The sequence below is a fragment of the Orussus abietinus genome, unplaced genomic scaffold (genome assembly GCF_000612105.2).
Source record: "Orussus abietinus isolate OABI.00-Male unplaced genomic scaffold, Oabi_2.0 scaffold32, whole genome shotgun sequence".
Taxonomy (NCBI): domain Eukaryota; kingdom Metazoa; phylum Arthropoda; class Insecta; order Hymenoptera; family Orussidae; genus Orussus; species Orussus abietinus.
The window spans coordinates 422,287-439,448 of NW_019394330.1; the positions used below are offsets into that span (position 1 = coordinate 422,287).

The 17,162-nt window shown below is 46.6% G+C and overlaps 1 protein-coding gene across 1 annotated transcript in view; it reads right to left on the bottom strand.

Annotated features, from left to right (window-relative positions):
• The window catches only part of LOC105703912 (delta-sarcoglycan), a 126,398-nt gene that overhangs the window by 54,415 nt on the left and 54,821 nt on the right, over positions 1-17,162 (bottom strand). The window lies entirely within an intron of this gene.

Genomic DNA, 17,162 nt, shown 5'->3' on the forward strand with positions numbered 1-17,162 from the left:
TTTCGAATCCCCCTTTACTGCTCGCTTTCTCACCCTTTCTTTTTCCCTCTCCCTTCTACGGGGAAGCTGGCGTCCCCTCGCCCTCTCTACGTGTCCTGCACCGGAGTGTAAAAATTTGCAGCGCGGGTCGAAACGACTCTGGGTCAATGTTCGGACCTCCGTCAGAAGAAAGAAACTGTTCCGGGATTCTTGAGCCCGAGAGAAGTCAATCTCCGAAAGTGGAAGCAGAGGTGAAAGAAGATTCTGACAAAACCCTTTACGGGTCTCGTATTTCAAGACTGCCGTGTGATTTCTACTACCAACGAGTATGAACTTCTTGACCCAAGGATTTCTTCGATGTGGAAGACACTTCGATCCGATTTTATATGTCATTCGCACGTGTCGTAACCGCGGATTACTTGTTCACTTTTTATTAACTATCAATTTTATAACCGCTTCGGAACCAATCAAGTTTGAACCAACCAAAACCAATGGTGATGGACACCTTAACAAATCTTACCTTCGCATTCGTACAAGTCTTGAAACAATTATTAACACTAATTGAGTCGTTCTCTAACATTTAGTATTAATGAACTCGTACTGGCGACCAATGTTAATGTATTCTCTTTTGTATTAATTTCGCTTCAATCAGTTGTGACTACTGGGATAGGACATAGTTGAACTTAACTGTACTAATTCCCTGTTAAGACATCAAATTTATAACTTTACTGCAGCCTTATGTAAGTGTATGAATTTTATGAATTTTTTTAACAGTGCAAGGACGTTATATCCAGCGATTACGTCGCGTCCTGGCCGCGGCGAAGAGGGAGGAAAATTGTCATTCCAACGGCCTCGTATCACTCACCCTCGTGGAAGGGATACCGAATTATTTTCCGCGGATCGAGCCACGTCGCGAAATTTAAATTGTAGACACGTCTCGCCGCCGAGAAGAGGCGAATCGCTGTTTGGTACACATCGCCGGCGCCTAGTCGATTATTCCCCGAAAGCGACGAAGAATAGGGACGATCAGTGTTTCGGAATAAATGTCGAAGGAGTCGGGAAATTATTGCTGTGACGTGAAACAACCAATTCCTTCTCAAATTCCCCCTGTGGGAAATGGGGAGTCGCGGGATAAACGGAATTGACTCCGGAAGAGAGGTTCAGAATTTTCCTTTCCAAAATCCCGACTCCTGGATTCTCTCTGCCTCTAATTCGTTGCCTCCACTTTTGGATGGACCTAGAAGATAGGTCCGATGTTGCTGAAGTAACTTCTAAAGAGCTTCACGACGGAAACCTGTACTACGTTGACCTACCCTTGCCGATCTGGTCCTGCGAGGTCTTGGCAAGTAACCGAGGAAAGAGAGAGAGAGAGAGTAACCACCCATCGCACCACCCCAAGTCCAAATTTCTAATTTTAAGTTTGCAACCTTATCACGAAGGTCCTCGGACCCTGGCTAGCCAGGGAACGAGGTGCAGCTAAGAACTTGGCGAAGGCTATGAACTCTGGGCAAAGTACGCAATCGTGGTCAGGGTGACTCACTAGGGTTGAAGTGTGCTTCTATTCTCGTAATCTTAAGGTGATATTAAAGTGTGATATATACAGGACAAAAAGTGAAAATATTTATAAAACTTTGCCCCAAACTGGGTGCACCGAGTAATCTGAAACTTCAACACGTGATTATGGAGGACCCTAAGGGATAACGCGCTCCTCATGAAATTTCTTTCTTCGAATTAATTAACGAAAATCATATCACATCGCAATAAGTGGAATTTATACGTTACCAAGCATCTGATATCATATTGAATTATTTTGTGGGGAAAACAAATATTGATAACACGTCTCTTCGGACCGTAGTCAGGTTCACGTTGAAGAGAATCTAGGGTAATAGCAGTGTTCACTTTCTGCATGAAGTTCAGCTACGGCAAAGGCTGTTTATTAGTTTTGCTATGCATTGAACGTGCGAAATTGAATCCTTTGTGGAGAGCAATTGGAAGCAGAAATGTATATCGTGGTACTGTATACAGCGTAAAGACAGTGTTTGCAGTAGCTGGGATTGTTTAGCTTCCAAAACGGAAAGTCCTCCTTGGGTCCAAGGGTTGGTTGAAGTGTCACTTCAATATGTAAATTGGATCTACATATTTTATTCCCTCCCGCGGTTTGGTTGATTTAGAACTTAAATGTCGCCTAAATATTTAAGGTTCCGTTGAATCTTCAATGTAATTGGGATTGTCGACGTTCTTGCGGCTGCCATGAAGTACGGGAAGCTATCAATTCAACTCTGTAGTGAAGTTAAGTATGATTACTTGGAGGAAAGTACACCGTAACTACCGCTGTACGAATTGATAGTCGTGAAGCCACAACTGGGACATGTTCACTGTTTCCGAAATTGTTTCGTAATGGGTAACAATAACTATAGCAAATTGCTACAGCAATGATAACGCGTTAAAAATAATGATTTGGTCTTAGAAAGTAAAGTTACAACTATTTTCAAATTGATTATTTTTTATCAAATTTACTCAATTTATTCAATATATGTAACTCATGAAATTCCATTTTTTACAAAAAATGTTGAAAACATCTATAACCAAATTAAAAAAAAAATGAAATATGGATGTCAGGACCTTCTTTATAGCTTCCATATTCACGTTGTCAGGTTTGAAACGACACGGTACACTCAGTTTGGAGAAAAGTTTCATAAACGAGACCTCTTCGCGCCACTTTCACATCACCTTAAGGACAGACATACGACCGCGAAGATTAAAATATTAATAATCCTCCGATTGTCGGAAACGAAAAAGTAAATTCGAGGACGGGATCTCTTTCGCGCTCTAACTTCAGTATTTAAGTCCCGACGCTCCCTTAGTAATTCTCAACACGTTTACGTTGTTTCACCGAGAGACTTACGGGGATTACATTAACGACCTAAATCCCATTATTTCGAGTCCCGAGTGTCTCTCTGCCTTAAACGGTACTCATCTTGACGAGTCCCGTCTCGGTGAGCCGCTCGAGGCGAAAGTTAGAGGAAGGCGAAACAAAGGTACGAGGCAAGAGTGAGGAGAAAATCGGCAAGGAGTAAGCGGATAAAAAGAGGGGCAACCCCCCGGCGTTACCCGGGGCCTCGGGACCCGCCGTCGTTAAAATGGCGAGACTTCCCCCGCGGGAAATGCGTCGAGTTATCGCGTTGCGGCAAAGTCGAGGCTGAAAATATTCCTGAAGGGCGGCTCGCAAAGTAAGAGGCACTCTCTAATTAGGTTGGTATACGGGGCTTTTTGTTTAATTAACACGCTTGTTCCGCGAGTAAGCCGGATGGCGCGCCTGCCGGCTCCCTCGAATCCTCTTTCAATTTTGAGTTGGCCCTGTTATACCCCGCGCAAAACCCGATAGGTACTAGTTTGCATAAAATTCCCTGCCGAAAGGTGTCGGATTTAAAAGGCACTCCGGGCTTCGGGGCTCCTTTTGCGCGAGTCCCCTCTCTCCCTCGAGCGAATGAATTTGCGACAAGGGCCGCTCTTTGACCGCTCCCCTGGGATCGCCTCTGCGGTTTCATCTTCCGCGGGCCCAAGGCTCGGTCCTTTTGTCTCGGGAATCAGGAATGCATAGAAATATGCTATTTCAGCGCATCTGAGAATACCACCTAGGGCTGCAATATTACCCGAGGTACGGCACTCCTATACCGACCAAAGCCTGGGAAAGGCTGAAGCTGCCTTTGTCCGGATGACGTGCTCCGCTATCGAGTCATTATTTAATGGTTATTTCCCTGTCCAAGGATTTACTTCAGATCACGAGGATTTATTGAAAATTCACCCGGAGGTCAACTTCTATACATCGGCACGGAGTTAATGAGGAGCAAGGACACACGGAAAAAAGAATGGTTAGAAAACCCACAATCGTGATAATCGTAACCCTATTGCATTAACCTGCGTACATAGTAAAATAATGTCAACACATCGGATTCCATGGTACCATTATTTATAGCCGTAAAACTATTTATTGGTAGGTTAGTTAGGGTGTATAGCTTTAAGCCATAGATGGTTGAAAGCTCCCAAGGTAGCTTTTCCACTTGATTATCAACCACGGAGTCCGTACCGTCGTTATCCCATTATCGAAATTTCATCAACGGACAATTAATTTCTTAACGATTCCCTCTAAACTCCGCTTTTTCCCAAGACTCGATACGGACATCGTGGCGTACCCCACAGCAGCCTGGTTGCCTTCCCGTTCCCGCGATCTCGATTATCCCCTTACCTCTAAAAGCTTTCCAACACCCCCCCGCTAAACTTCATCCCCCAATGGACAAACCAAAAATCTGTCAATTGCCCCTCCAAAAAAAGCAACTATCAAAAATGTAAAATCACCTCCACGAGGCGAACGTCTCGCCTCTGCATTTTCTCCAAAATGGCGAGGTACTCGGCTCTCGCAAATATGGCCGACACGTGCGTAACGTAGATCGTGCCTCGGCACCTTTGCGACACGAAGCGCCTCCGCTCGACTTCCGTTTCATATTCTAAAGCGGGCGCACGTAGGTTTTACGGATCTCTTTATAGATTTTCCCGGCCCCGTGGCGCGTTCGGCGCGTTTAGCGCTTTCGCTCGGGCCGATACCGTGGAAAGAGGCAGCCCCGTCGACCCACGTACGCACGTGTAAACTCGTACACACGTGTGCACGCGCGGGGTGCCAGTTCACGGGGATCCAGCGCCGTCGTTCCGGCGTCCCGACGTCGGAGTGTACGTCGCGCAGTTCAGACTGGTTCCCGCGGTGGACGTTAGGTGCAGGTGGTGCACCGTATTTATAGCCGAGCCGTGACTCCTCTTCCTCTTCGCCAACAACTCGAAAGACCCTCGTCCCCTCCTCGACCTCTCTTGTTTTCGCTTTCCCCTCTCTTTCGTCCATCCAGGTTTTCTTAAAGTGGAGTGAAACACCTCGAGGAACTCGATCGACGTCGGTAAAATAGGCTTTTCTAAATGCCTACGTTGCTGACGTTGATTTTTATACCGACAGCTGTACCGAGCTATTTTCAGTATTGTACTAAATGGCGTACTCGATCTGCCGTTTTCTCGCAATCTTTATAAAGAAATCCAAGATTGTCCCGTATGTTACCTTGGAATAGGGTTGATTACCACAATTGTGGTTTTGCTAACCATTTTCTTTTTCTTTCCGTTCGTCTTCTCGAACGCATCGACAAAACCCACGGTCTCTTTCTCCCTGTCTTTCTATTTCGCCTTCGGTCTCTTGTTTCCGCTCCTTCGATTCCTGGTCCCCTTGACCCGCTGAAAGTCCTTCCGATCTCGTGTCATTTTTCGTTATCCCTTCCGCTTCTCTTCCCTCGGTTTTTGCTTAAAGCTTCTTTCGTTCCTTCGCGTCCTCTCTTCGTCTCATTTTCCTCCTCTGGCTTTTCCAGGGTTCTTCGCCCGAAGAGGGTTCTCCCACCTTCGTCGGTTTTTCGCCCTCCTCTTTCCGGCTTCCCTTTCTTCCCGGTCGGGTCTTGAGGTATGAAAAAAGGAACTGGGACACGGAATCATAATTCACCCCCTGACAGCGAGCCGGCAGGGCCGCGAAAGAGACGAATCGCATTAAGGAGAGAGCCAAAAGCCTCCAGAACCGGCAAAGTTCCTCGCGGGGAACGGACTCGCCGCGCGGACCACTCTCGCGATGGGAAGAATGCTTTATTAGTGGAGGCTCCTCCATTTTGAAACAGCCTGCCGACCTCTCTCTCCTCTTTTTCCTCGGTAAACGCGACCTTACGTACGGCCGTCTGCAAAGGCGCTGGATTATTTAAGGCTCGCGTGGTGTTCCTTGCCGAGTACACGTGTGGGGGAAATTATATGGCGGCAATTTGTATGGACCGCGCAACGAGGTTACGTGGGCCTTCAGAGCCCTTACCCTGAAAAGAATCGTTTTTACGTAATTTCGTATTCATTTGACCAACCCTGTCGCTGGCTCAGGTTAGGAAAATTCGTTCGGATGGCGCGAAAGGTTTTTATTTTATGTACTCAATTTTTACCGAGGAAACGATAAGTCAATCTCTCGTATTACTATGTTTTCTCTATGTCACCACTTGAGTATTTAATAATTGTTTCTATCTTTTTTCAAGATCTTTGATGGCTCTTATCGCGATTCGTTAGGACGTAATGTCATGTTGAATCATTACGAACGTGAATTCTTGCGTTTAAATTATATCTATCTAAGAAATAGTACTTTTAAATAAAAATGGAAATTAAGCTTAAGAGGTTCGAACAACGAATTTGTGAATAGGTGCAAGTAATGACGTGTTGACGTATTGAAAACTGGAAACTTTAACGACAAAAACATTAAAGCCGACATGAGCGCAAATAGCATTACATAAATGACGATTAAGTATGTAATTTCAGCCAATGGATTTTATTTCGAACCTGCGTCTTATTCCAACAATTTCTTTACCCGACGATGGTAGAACAAAGCATTGCTAAGTTTCATTGATTTGTTTACATAGGTCAAGCTTTGTTCTACATGCAATCGGATGATAATCAACATGACATGACAAAAGCGCGAGTCATTTGCAAACTCGCATGTAACATTGAATATGTGAAAACAACGTTATCTTGAAAAGGGCGCTGGCATATTCATCGAAGATAATTAGACGAAGAACTTACGCAATATGATCAAACGTGATTACTAAAGGTCTTACGCAACTCCGCAAAGGTCTTAATCCCTTTCGCCCCAGACTTGTAGATAACAGCCTTCAATGGACGCATTGACTGACGTATGCCTAAGGATATTCTTTTTCCACTCCACCTGATAACGATGTCTGAGACCTTATCTTCCAAATCTCCCGTCTCCATTAACGTTGGCGACGTTTTGCCACAATCTGTCTTCGTAAATCCGAAACTCGGAAGGTATGACGAGTCATGGTTGGGAACGTAATAAAAAAGATTAAAAAAACCTTTGATTTGAAATTAAAAATAGTACAGACGATAGATACCTTCCTATCTGGATTGAATTGCCATATTTTTGCATTCAATCTCCACGCAAGGCAATTGTGCCAAATTTCCGCACTCAAGAGGGCACATATGAATTTTAATCTATCGACCTGGATTAAATTTCTCAGCGCGTTTCGTGTCATCTTGAATCGATGAAAATTAGTGTACGGAGTTCCACTAGGTCCGGGCAATAACAAGTGCGATCACAGACACGCGGTAATCTAGTTTTACGGATCCGGCTGCAGTGGTCCCACCTGCGAGGGAACACAGGAAGTGGGTCATTAACGAGGTCCATGATCGATGATTCCCGATAATAGTATCGGTCCAGAGCTTCGGAGTCCCGCAACATCCCCGCAAAACGCATTCGGTACCAGAGGGTGAGGTGGAAGGAGAGGGTGCCACTGGTAGGGCGAGTGCAGGCGCATGTGCACTCGCGTATGCCCACTTGAAAGCATCGGTGAATGCATGGACATGCTCGAAGACCACACCACAGAGGGAGATATGTAGAGGGGTCCTGCTGCCGCGTAATCAACTCCCATCACAATGGCATTCGCTTACGTACCGAGCCTGGGATCGAGCACGCCACTGCGGGACAGTATGTCGCTGAATGGGGGATGTACCTCCCGACCGGACGGCAGGATATGAGATCCCTATAGGTGGCCTGCTGATTATTACCCTACATGGCGATCCCCGAGTACCTTACAGCTTCTGCTGATTCGAGGAGGCCGAGGGATATCGGGGTCGTCCGATGGACGGAGCTTCCATTGCGAGTCACAATCGGGATTCTCTTCTCGAGGATGAGGTTGTCTTTACTTTCGTTTGTAATATCCCGGGTTGATATTAATGTGTTAAGGAACAGCTGTAGGACGTGTTGTTACCCTACATGGTGGTCCCCTGATGAAGCTTAGTATCCTCTCTACATGAGCACCAGTTAGAAAGGTCTCGGGTAGCAGTTAAATTCATTGGATTTATTGAATACATTGAATTTATTGAATTTATTGAATTTATTGAATTCATCATAACGAAGCCTCCAGTGCTCCACCCCTCTCTCCGAACACCTGCTCCGTTCTACGTCTGTACCTACCCACCGACTTGGAATATTGACGAATCCTCTATTCTACGTATTCTAGACATATTATAGAAGTAATTTATTAAATAAAGTATTTTTCAATTTTTGTATCTATCACCCAGTACGACCGCCTTAAGGTTCGCGAAGTTCCCCCGTTTCTTGAAGTGGATTCCCGTCGAGACCGCCGAAGGTAACCCTCGCTAGATGAGAGCACGCAACTCCCACCCAAGGTGATCATCTCGAGCACCTCATCGGGAGTCTCGACTAAAGCGGGGTTTCTTTCAGGGCGGCAAGCGTCTCCTACCCTCGGAGGCCACCCTTGCCCCGGGGACGACGTCTCGGTAGCTCGAGTGCGTCATAACAGGCAATTTCTTCCATTCGGCTGAAACGCGTCAGTGGATTTAAGGGCGCTCACCACTTCAGCGATTTTGCAGGGCCTCACGGGGAAAACGATTTTCAGCGTATTTCTAAACCGGTCAAGCTCAACGAGTGCTCATATTAAAGATGAAATGTTGACCCGAGTTCATAAGGGAGCGATTTTCGATAAGTGGTCATTTTCATATAAAAAAAAATGTTACGACATTATTTGAATGCTCTTTCAACTAGGAAGGTTGTGCGTTATCGAAAATCACTCCCATACGAACACTCGTGGAGCATCTTTTTCGTGATTTTCGGGTTCCTCGCGAGGAATTTGAGCTCTCCTTGACAATCGTTGCCAAATTTAGAGGGAGCGTCCAACTGGCGCATGCGTGTGTCCGGGTGACACACACGCTTTGACGCCACACGCTGGTCGCGTCTCCTTCTTCCGAGCGAAAAAGTACGTTTTGGTTACCTCCCACCGAATTCGATGCTAATCCCACCTAGCGGTGGAAGTCATCGTCCCCACTTTGGTGGTGAACGCCGTTAAGCGACATGTCTTACGCTCTCGAGACGTCCCCGATGAGAAAATCGCCGAGTGGAGGAAATTCCGGCTTGAACGGGGTTGCTCAAGGGGTGGGAGTCGACGCGGGGTGGGAGCGAGAGGGAAGAGCGGCACTCGAGGGGGATGGCTGGAAAAGCAACAGGTGTCGATGGCTAGCTCGCAATCTACCCCTACCGCTCTCTCGCCCTCTCCGGTCCTCCTTCTGCTTCTTGCTTCCTCTCTCTGTCTCTGGCCGCCGCTTCTCTCCCTCGGCCGCCGTCTCGCCACCCTCCGGCGGCCCTCTCGCAGATCCCGCCGAGATAGCAAAAATGTTTAATGGGGTGAACTCGCCGGAAAATACCGTCGGCGCGCCCCTGCCTCCTGGCAGCTACGCGGAAAACCACCCCGAGGATATCGGCGCCACCATCGGCGCCATTAACGGGTCAAACCTCCTTATCGAGGACCTTCCCTCGCGCTCCAACTTACTCCGGGTGACGTTGCCTGCTTTCTCCCAAGATTTACGAACGGGGTGGGCGTCGCGTATTCTGCGCTCGGTTATGGGGTAATGTCGCCGAGTACGGGGTGATATCGGATCTGGGACCCGGTCTGGTTTAGTCGTCATTATGGCATCGTTATTGAGGTCTTGACTCTCACTTTACTCCGTCGTGCTTTTGATACGATTTAATAAGGGAGGGTACCCTTCGATCCCGAGCAAAAGTTTACTCTAAAGACGTTATCGGCAAAATTGATATCGCTAATATTAAAGTGATATGAAAGTCTGATATATGCATACAAAAAAGTCTAAATCCTTCTTTCAAGGATCTTCCTCGAGGCACGGACCCTCCCGATATTCCTGATCTTATCCTGATCAAGTTATTCAACAACAACAAAATTGGGATTCGTTCCATTGAATCTTTGGCAACGATAGCTTAGTTGGTTATCGCAATACAAATTCTTACATTATTTAACTGTTTAAGTTTAAGAGCACACGAAAGAAGCGTAACAAGGGGATGTCAAAGCCTTCGTTATTGCGACCAAAGCAACGCTGCTATTAAAGGATGAAACCTATCGAGTTACTCCGAATAATGCTGAACAGCATTGTCTCGAGATTAACGAGCGGAAAGGGGGGTTCTTCAAACGCGTTCAAAGGGTTAAGTATACGCTATCAAATTCGCAAATTCCACTGATGCTAATGCAATTACTTCACCGTTGCTGTATAAAACTCGGAATTTGAGAGTAATTGTTCCTCTAAAGAAGGTATTGCAAAAATGGCCTGAAATCCACAGGTTCCACAACGTAGGCGAATTGCGGATTTTTTTTCTTTGACAAAAAATTGTAAACGTTTTCCCCATTCCTCGATCTAGGGAATCGTTAAATATGTTATCCTGTATCAAGATATTTTTTTTTCTGTTTCAATAAGAATTAATCACCCTCAGAACACGGTTATGCACTCACGGAATATGTAATTCACAATTTCGTCGATCAGTCGGGCGACGTAACGATCCTCCAAATAACGAGAGGATCTTCCAGGACGACATGACGTGTTAGGGAAATTCCTACACGTGTGCCACACTAGACGAAAGGTATCTGCAAGGCAAAGTTTACGTAATTTCGCGAAAAACCGCGCGCTAGGCGCAACTCGGGGTGGTTTGCGTTCGCCGGGGAGGTTCATTAACCAGCGGAATCCCTTTGTGGAGCGTATCTCCTTCTTTCTCATTAAATATTGTGCTCAGGCAGGGGTGGAGCCTCCACGCCAAAGGTTCTCACGAGCGGAAGCTCCGACGAAGGAAATCAATTTCCAAGATCCACTCCACTCCGCGCGTTGCCCTTCGTTAATGAGTAGAAGCTTCTTACGGGGACGAGGGGTCCCCGTTATTGCACGGGGCTCCTTCCCAGAGGAAATTCCTCCGAGTTTTTCAGCGAGCACATTACGGCAGACACGAAAATCCTCGATACATTGTCCACGCATTTTATAGGGCTGCTGGGTAAAAACTATCGAGTTTTATGACTGGTATCTGCCGCGCCATGGCGGCCGGCTCGTCCCATGGAACCAAATCGATGGCCCAGATGGTTCGCCCCGTTCATCGTCGCTAATTTAATAATGGGTCCAGACTTCGCCCTGGCATCCACGTACATATCTCGTTCCATTTTGCCAGAATTTCTTCTTCCTTTTTTTTCCCAGGAATTTTCCACGTCATTTTTATCCACCGAAAGGGATACCGGGTAGAAAAGCCATTCGGCAAAGATAAGACCAGGACGACGGATCATGAAAGGTGCTATGATATTCAATGGAATTCGGTAAAGTAATGATGAAGAGGTCGATGTAAAAATCAGCAGAGACAAGCCAGCATTATCTTGCAATCGTTGGTGAAAGTAGTTTTCCCTAACTTCGTTTAGAATGTCATTTCTATTTAATATTTGAGTTTTTCATTGATCTCTCTCGTCCCTCCACTGAACCGTATTTATGACTAGGGAGAAATTTAAATTATCCTTGGTCTCCGAGTTCTGAACCTTCCAGCTTAAGAATGCATCGATCTCGGAAGGGTTTCAATTTCGGTGCACCATGGTGGACTCGCGGTATTCCGGGTCGGGCATATATCGCACATAGGAAAGCATTCCGCGAGGTCCGAGCGTACTAGCAGGAAAGTGCCATTGCTGGATTTAAGTCCGCACTACATCGGGCACTCGAGAATTCGACGAATGTATTCCGGCTCGGCAGTTCGGTAAAAGCCTTTCGACGTCGTCCTAAGAAAGATTCCGCGAGATCCGGCCTGGCGGGGCCGGGGACCATTCATTCGAAGGGGTGGAAATATTAAGTAACGCACCCCCTGGGCGCCGAGCCCGAGAGATGAAACCCGGTTATAAACCGGGGGTATATCATCGAGACTAATTAAATTTGCAGGAGATTAAAAAAGCGAGTCGTATAATTCAAAAACTTACCCTCCACCCTTTCAACTCCACCCCCTCCCGCGCATTAAAGTAGCGGAGCTCTCGGCGCGATAATCGGACCTACTACCTACTTTCTTCCTTTCCGTTACCGCTTTTTCTTTCGCCCTTTGTCGCCGGGATAATTAATAGCTGATGAGATTACGCCACTTGGGGACAGGAATTCCTTAATTGGACGATACCAGCTCGCGTAAACTGGATTTACATAAAGACATGTATGTCGGGTAGGTCTCCGAAATCTCATTTTAACGCCAATTGTTTAAGAGACACGTTATTAAAAATCGGATCTGGGACCCGGTCTGATTTAGTCGCCATCATGGCATCGTCATCGGTCTTGATTTTCACTTTGCTCCGTTGTGCTTTTGATACCATTTAATTATCGGAAACCTTAACACGCAAATTATGGAGGCCCTCAGGAATAACGCGCTCCTCATGAAATTTCATTTTTCGAAAAAAATGTACTTATCTCGGGCAAGAACCAAAGAAAGATATTGTTTTTTAAAAAAATGAAATTTCACGGGCAGCGCGTTCTTCCTTAGTCTCCATAATCCCGTGTTAGAGTTTTAGATATTTTGGAGTACCCAATTTGGAGATAAGTTTGACAAAGATTTTGACTTTTTGTTATGTATATGTCACACTTTCATATCACCTTAACGGTTCGTTAGTTACTTCTTTTCCCCCTTCTTCTCGACAATTCCAAAAGCAAGGCGTTTTCTTTAGTTCGAGCAGCGATCAAAGGAGACTTCGATTCTAAACCGGGCGTCTTTTGTTGAGACCGTTTCGATTCCGTTCTGTTAGTGCTTGAGGGTCCGAAATACGAAAGGCGGACGTATCCTCGGCACTTGGAGCGCGGCACCAGGGCAATCCCCTTAAAGCTCCCGGCTGCAGTGAGACATTCGCCTTTACGTGTCGGACGTATAAATAAACGCGATCGTTTGATATTTAAACGGAGGCGGCGGGCTCGTATAAAGCTCTCTTACGGCGGACCGCCGGGCCGAAGGGGTTAGAAATTCCCAACCCCGTGGAGTTCCGCGGCAGCCCATTGGCGGGCCGCAGAGCCGCTTACGGGGAGACGGCTTCGTGCACATGGCCACCCATGAATTTATATTTTAAATTCCGTACCGGAGCTTTACGACCGCCCAAGGCAGTTTCCTATTAATGTTAGCCTCTTTCCTAGGGATGCCGGGTGACACGGAGCTCATCCACCCACGCATCCTGTTAAATGACGCATTCTGCCGCGGATTGCGGGCAGCCTTAAGGTGATATGAATGGATCAATATACATATATATCAGAAGAGTCAAATCGTTGGGGAAAGTATTCTCTGAATTAGGTGTACCGATTCGTATCAAATTTTACCACGGAAATATGGAGGCCCTGAAACTCACATTTCATTTTTCATAAAAAAATTCATTTACTTATCATGGACTAGAACCAACCATGGTGTTTTACGCTTCTTCAATTGATAATGAAGAGTTTCAGGACCTAGCTGGATTACTTTTTGATGTGGTTGATTTTCGTTATTTTAATTTATCAATGTTAGGTATTGATTGCCGCGCACTGGAAGGGGCATGTACTAACGTCGGTAACATATTGCGAATAGGGAGGAAGCAGTACATTCGGAGACGGTGGATCGAGCACCTTAACCCTTTCGCTCCCAACCGGCAGGCGAGGCAACGGCCACTAAACTTTTGTCCTACCTCATACGATACGCCGTTTCAAATAAAATACCCAACAATGCCATAAATATAGACAAATTGTACAAGACCCCGATACCCCTGCCCCTCTAAACTCGGAACATACGGCATCTCCCGGGTGTCTCATAAATCCAGTCGGCGTGACTCACCCTAACGCCCCATCAAATTGATCTAACTTCCTCTTAACATTAAAATATGCAAAAGAAATTCCGCCAAATGAAAAGAAACTTTCAATAAATCGGCCACTCCAGAGTTTAGCCCCGCAAGATATGATCTCGCGTTTCCGAAAATCGGTCGGCGTAACTCGAGGTTCTTTCGACTTCCCATTATCGTTCCTCGTCGGTCTTACCCTCGCGCCAAGGAGTGATAAGGGACGCAGGGCGCATCCGCTCGTGCATTGTCCGTGGGCCAAGTCGGGCACTTAAGTCTCGTTACAAGAACAGAAAGAGTTAACGCCTCGCGCGGTCCTCGTAATTTCCCGGCTTTGTATTTAAATTGGGCCAATTTGAGCAACCGGTAATTTTCAGGCCAGCCGGGGTGGAGGTCGGCGCAACTCGCGTGTGCGCCTCCGGAACCGTATTCGCGCCTACCCCCTTCGAAGGGGTTACTCACCTCATCGATTTCAACGGGGTGACGGGAGGAATTTTAAAAGCCCTCTCTTCTCCCCATCCCTTCCCGCCCGCCTAGTTTCCCTATTTTTCTCTCTTTCGCTCTCACTCTCGGCATACGTACATACCCATGTACACGTATAAGGGTATTTGCTCATATACCCACGTGTGTGCACACACCTAGGTAATGCCCTCGAAGCTTCGACTCTCGGAGCTTTCATAAAGGCAACCTTCTTCTTGTAAAATAAGCTCGGGGCGGGACGAGGGGGAGGGTTTTTATGCCCGCGGCATCTGCGACCTTACCCCTGCGATACCGTGTGATACCGGCTTACTTTGTTTGTCCTAGGTTATACGGTCTCGAGCGGAAACGCCTTGTTCCGAGCTAACCGTATAAATCTGCATAATATTTTCCAATCGCGCCTGACCTGACGTAATGCGCGACCCTTGTATGTGGGAATATGGAACAGGGCGCGTCAAAATCCCCCCTTGATTCCGACACGAGACGCTGGAGATTTTCAAATTGCGACCTAGTCAAATGGGGTTAGTTCCAGGGGGTGCATGTGGGGGCATGCCTTGGAACCCGAGGGTCCAAAGACATGGAAATGGTGATAGTGAAAAGAGTTCATTAAGGTAGACCGCTCGGGGTACTCGTTTACACGGTGAATACTCCATGCCATGTAAGTGGACATTGATATACGGTGTACTTGGCCTGTACGCGGAATGTACAATGCACCGTGGGGGTGAAATTTATGAATTACTCCTGGCTTGAATTTTAATTGATTCTTCAGAGAGCTTAACTGTTTCATTCCTTGCGTTAGGCTGGCAAGGCGGGGACAATGTTTCTTGCTCCTACGAGATGAAGATTAATTTTAGGACGTTTTATTTGTGGTTTTAATAGAAGGGGAGTAATTTAAACCATATACTTTCGAAGTTTTATTTGAACCGATTGATTTGAGGGGGGTTTCACTTCACCTTAACACTATTTCTACCACGATTTTGCGCATACCTATTTCGACCAAAAGGTTTCGATGAGCTGGAGGAAAATGATACCGCTAAATAAATTTAACAATTATTATACGAAAACTCAAAACATTGAGAAAAAATTATTAAACTTTGAAAATAATTTCAGGTTAAAATTTTAAATGGTGCCTTTTGACACCTTTGGTAGAAATAGTGTTAACGATATCCCATGCTAGATCTGACCCGCGGGGTAGTTCCACCGAAAGAATAGTTCCCCGTTTCTCCATCCCCCGCGAGGAACGTCGAAAAGCGATTCTTTCCGCGGTTTCCTTTTCGATCTACGTCACGACCCCGCGAAGTCGAGCCCTCCTGGTTCCGGATCCTGGCAATTCGATTCCAGGCAGCATCCGGTCCTGGTCCGGACTGAGTCCGGACTGGATCCGGCTGGTTCGGTGTCAGACTTTCGCCGATGCAGTTACGTTATTCTCGGTGATATTCCTGACACGCACCAGGCACACGGTAATTCCTGACGGGTTGGGCAGGATATCGCGTGGGTGGGAAACGAATCTGGGGTGGAGCGGTGCACAGTGCGAGGGTTGAAGGGAATTCTAGGCGCGGTAATCAAATCTAATCCCCGGAAGCTTCTGTGTGCTAACTGGTAACCGATGTTACGTCGGCTTAACGTGTAACGGCCAGCTACCCCGTGGGTTGCGTCCCTGTCTGGTGCCACCCCCGTTTGCCACCAACTCCGTCCCGTTCCCTGTTTCAATTCCTACCTATCTGTGCGCGTCTCTCTCTTCCCTACTACATTTCATTCTCGAGCCCTCCCCCTCGCCCTTTCCCCCAGGAGGCAACCATGCTCTTCCTCGAATAGATTTCAGGATAACGGATTTCGTATGCAAGCCTCGTATAACAGGGTCGAGAGGGGTTGAAAAGAAAGAACCTGCCCTAATAAAGGAAGGTCGGCTTGGCTTCTCTTCTGTCTTCTGTCTACGTCCACACTCCATACTTTGCTTTCTGCGGTTGTCCGGGATTTTCGCGAAAGTATTACCGGAAGTTGCAGGAAAATCGTTCTTTGACGTACACAATGAAAAGTGATAAGACAGAATTAAAAATTCATAAGTGGCAAGTTATAAAAGATATTCCCGCGACTTAGGAATTATTTCTTGCATTCAAGGCAACGAGGCGTTAGTGCCACTTTGGGAATTCTTTTCTTTTTAAATTCGGAGATGAAAATGAAGTCGTGTTATCAGCATTTGCCGAGCCTTGTTACGCGACGGGATACTTGACGTGTCGAAAGGGCGATCCGAAAAAATGGCGAAGGTACAACGAACGTACCTTACCCGAAGGACTCCGTGCAATCTCGTATGCAAATTGTCCGACGGAGATAGACTGCAAAGGGGAGAGGGAGAGGTCGGAAAGGGAGGAAACAGAGATATATCGTTGGCGAAGCGAAGTGGAGGTGTAGATGGAAACCACGAAGAGAGAGAAAGAGGACCAAGGTGTCGGAACGAAGAGAAGAAAAGGAGGGGCGAGAAACGAAGGCCTTAAGAAGAATCCCTTCTCTTAAGATTCCCCATGCAAATTCCATACTCTGCACTTCCGGGCGCATTCCCTGGTTAGCATTTGCATTTTACATCTACATTCATACGAGCCACGGCCCGGGGTAAACACGTGCACGTCGGTGTTTCTGTTTATTAACTGTACCTAAGGGTGTCGAGACTGCACCGGGGGTGCAACCGGCAAAGCAGAGGGTAGAAAGGCTACCGTTTCCTCCCCGATGTTCTCTCATGAATTATATAGCCAAATCTCGCAGGGCGACATGGCATCTCAGGTTCCGTACTTGGTATCTCGCTGGTGGCTTCTTGGTGCTTCCTTAATATTCCTCTGATACCTACCCCAGGAGTATTTGTAAACGCATCAAAGATTCACCGATAACAGGTAAACTTGAACATTTAAGCTTAGGTAGAGAACGGGGAACTAAAATATTTGGGATAAAAGAAAGAAAATAAACGAGGCACGATTTAAAAAAGTATTTCTAATTGCC